The 3,690-nt window shown below is 47.5% G+C and overlaps 1 pseudogene; it reads left to right on the top strand.

The window, feature by feature from the left end:
• Positions 1-1,808: 1,808 nt before the first annotated feature.
• On the top strand, positions 1,809-3,436 carry LOC129675349 (condensin-2 complex subunit H2-like; annotated as a pseudogene).
• Positions 3,437-3,690: the final 254 nt, after the last annotated feature.

The raw sequence follows: 3,690 nt of genomic DNA, 5'->3' as shown, positions 1-3,690 counted from the left end.
ATATATTTACACCTAAACACTCAAAAGGAAAGCAGACAGCCATAATTCTCAAACACAGTAGACTTTTCTTTTCTAGGCCACACATCATGTTAAGTGGGGGCCATCAGGCAAATGAGCCCAGATCTGAGACACCACATTCTGTCAATGGATTTGTCTCCATTCAAGTTGAAGGCAAACTATCCTAAAACAATAGTATGTGATTCCACACCAGAACAAAATTATGGAGCTGAAAAAAGCAAATATTCCTTCCCATTACAACCAGCTACTAAAGGATTCTGCAGAGGAAGTGCACTAAAATGAATTAGATGTGGAACTGTTGCTCATACATTAAAATGATTTAATAGCTCTACAAAAGTCACGACATTAGCATTTTACACGAAGCTGTAACGGGAGCATGGGGAAGCCCTCGGCCGCCTCTGAAAGTCATCATTTGGAGGACACTGTTTATGAGGCTACATGGTCACATTACGATACGAAATGGCAGTATCACTAGGGTAAATGTCCCTGGCTAGCTGGTTTTATTTTGGGAAGGCCACTGAAGCACTGAGGCTGCCAAATTCATCTTTTGTTTGGATGGGCTTCAACAACCCATTTGCTGCTGGCTGACTCATCCTAAGTTGTCTCTGAGAGGAACACAACTTTTTGGAATTTTGCCTGAAGAAATTATTTAATTACACTTTTTACAATATGGAAGGTGCTCCTGCCAGGGCCACTTAAAAACTTATTTACAGTCAGGTGATAGACAGACATGTCAAAGCAGAAGCCTAACAAATGAGTTTTGTAGGAAAGACAAGGACCACACATGAAATGCTTAGTCTACCAACAGTCCACTCCAGCCTCACAGCTGTAAAGAAGCAAAAGGTCTTTTCATCCTCAGTGGAAGATGAACGGCCAGAGGCAGATGTTTAATAGAACAAGCACCTACTGATCTTGTTGGTGTTCATATTAAAAATGATCAGATTTAAATGGTTAATATGCCACCATAAAGCTTTAAGAAAATAATGCTGTTTAAGAAGAGATTGGTTGAAAAATGCCACCACAACCAGTGGCTGGTTAAGCTCCCTCCCAATTTCTCCCTCATGTCCCTCTCCAAGTCTACTGATAGGGGAGGTCCTCCTCCCCTTCCATCTGACCCTAGCTTATCAGGTCTCATCAGGATTGGCTGCATTGTCCTCCTCTATGGCCTGGCAAGGCTGCTCCCCCCTCGGGGGGGGGGGGGGGAGTCAAAGAGCCATCCACTAAGTTCATGTCAGAGACAGTCCCTGTTCACATTACTAGGGAACCCACTTGGATGCTGAGCTGCCATGAGCTACATCTGTACAGGGGTTCTAGGTTATATCCATGAATTGGCCTTGTTTGGAGTATCAGTCTAAGAAAAGACCCCTGTGCCCAAATATTTTGGTTCTGTTGCTCTCCTTGTGGAGCTCCTGTCCTCTCCAGATCTTACTATCTCAAGGAAATCATGAAATTTGCAGGCAAATGTTGGGATCTAGAAAAGATCATCCTGGGTGAGATATTCCAGAAGCAGAAAGACACACACAGCATATACTCACTTATAAGTGGATACTAGACATATAATATAGGATAAACATACTAAAATCTGTACACCTAAAGAAACTAATCAAGAAGGAGGACCCTGAGTCGTCACTCAGAAAGACAAATGGGATGGACACTGGAAGAAGGAGAAAAAAGGAAACAGGACAGGAGCCTACCACAGAGGGCCTCTAAGAAACTCTACCCAGCGGTGTATCAAACCAGATGCTGAGACTCATAACCAAACTTTGGGCAGAGTGCAGGGAATCTTATGCATTTCTTTTGATGAAGGCAAACCACAATGAACTTCATTGAGGTGGCCCTGTTAATCGACGGCTCAGCCTGTGTCTACAGTAAAAAGTACCTCTTCTTGCTGGTCTACCAGTCTCTTGATTTTATTTCTGGCAAGAGGCAAGCCAAGCAGCTCTCTGTACAGGAAGATGGGAGCTTCAGGGTTGTCAGTTCAAGGACTCCCAATGAAACGGAGGATGTGCTCCTGTCACTGGATGACTTCCCTGACTCCCCGGCTAAAGCAGATCTGAAAAATGACCAGGCATTCAGTGAACTGTTTATCATGCCCCTTCTGTCCATGACCCTGGTGGCCCCTGATGAATTGGAAAGGAACAACAGCCCCTTGTATAGCTGTCAGGGAGAGCTGTCAGGCCAGCCGGAAGGATTTCAGGATGAACACATGTATCCCCCAGCCCAGAGGCTCCCTTATGTTGGATCCAGTGGGGCTGTGTCCTGTGGAGCCTGTGGATGTGAAAGATGCTGAGGAGCAGCCAATGGAAATGCTTAAGAATGGCGGTTTGGTTCCTGTACTCAGCATCTCCCAGGAGCCAGAAGGCTCAGTGTTCAGCAGTGGAGATTAGGATGAAGAGGAAGTAGCAGAGTTTCCCGAGGTTGCTCTAGAGCCTGCAGAGCCCAGGACCTCACAGCAGAGTGTCACCTTGACAAGGAGATGCATGCTGAGGGACAGACAAGGGGCCCTGGAACCTGTCGCCCGACTATAGGAGACCCCAGGCCCCTGGCAGAGCCTGGACTCTTTTGACTCCCTGGACTTTAAGCTCTTCCAGAAAGGTAAGCTCTATTCTGTGCCATCCTGTAGAGAAGGCTCCAGGACAGAAGCACAAGAGTAAGGGTGTCACCAAGCTGCAGGAATTCCACCATTGGTACCTAGTTGCCTATGCTGAACATTCTGATGTCAGGAGGCTTTGGCAGAAGGGCCTAACCTTTGCAGACGTGGAAGTCCTATATTGGAAACCTGTAAAAGAACAGCTAGAGACCCTTCAGAAGCTGCGGAAAAGTAAAATGACAGAGATGGCTGCCCAGAGCCAAGGAGGATCTATGACCTGTAGAGGAAGAACACTTGGCAGAGTCCCTAGAAGAACTAGGGTTAGCAGCAGATGACTTTCCAGAGCCTGAAGAGTATGCAAGGCCTGAAGGGGTGATGCTTAGGGAAGCTGCTGACCTAGATGCAGAGACTATGCCAGAGTCCCTGAGATACGAGGAGCTGGTCCGAAGAAACGTGGAACTCTTCATTGCCACCTCCCAGAAGCTTGTTCAGGAGACAGAGCTGAGCCAGCTCATCAGGGACTGGGGAAACACCATTCAGGCCCTGCTCCAGGAGCAGGAACAGCACGTGCCCTTTGACATCCACACCTATGGGGACCCGTTGGTTTCACGGTTCCCCCAGCTCAATGAGTGATGTCCCTTTGCAGAGCTTGAAGCTGGGCAGTCTGCTTGTGGGGTGTGCTGCTCCACGCTGGCCTCCTCACAACTGGCTAATGGATATTCGGTGGAGGTCACCCATCAGCCAGGACTGGAGGCCGCTGTGGAAAACATGTCTCTGAGACGGCTTACACACCAGACCTACGCTGCCCCATCCATGGTCCAGCCTTGAGTAGAGAGTGCTGAGGCATGGTTAGAAGGTGGTACATACTTCGAAGTCCTGTGCCCCTAATGTGCTATGGGGCCGTTTACTTCAGGGCTGCCTCCTAATAAAGGCTGGCCTAGCCTAATAAAGTGGTCCCTAAAAGAGACAGATTGGTCAGCAACAGGAAATGAGGAAATGTCTCTTTTCTGCGTTCCTGACATTATTTGCTCTTGATAGGCTTCTCTTTGACTCACATTTTCTAACATCAGTCCAGCCATAGA

The sequence above is a fragment of the Psammomys obesus genome, unplaced genomic scaffold (genome assembly GCF_907164565.1).
Source record: "Psammomys obesus unplaced genomic scaffold, mPsaObe1.curated_primary_1811, whole genome shotgun sequence".
Taxonomy (NCBI): Eukaryota; Metazoa; Chordata; class Mammalia; order Rodentia; family Muridae; genus Psammomys; species Psammomys obesus.
This window is presented reverse-complemented; position numbering and strand designations above follow the sequence as displayed.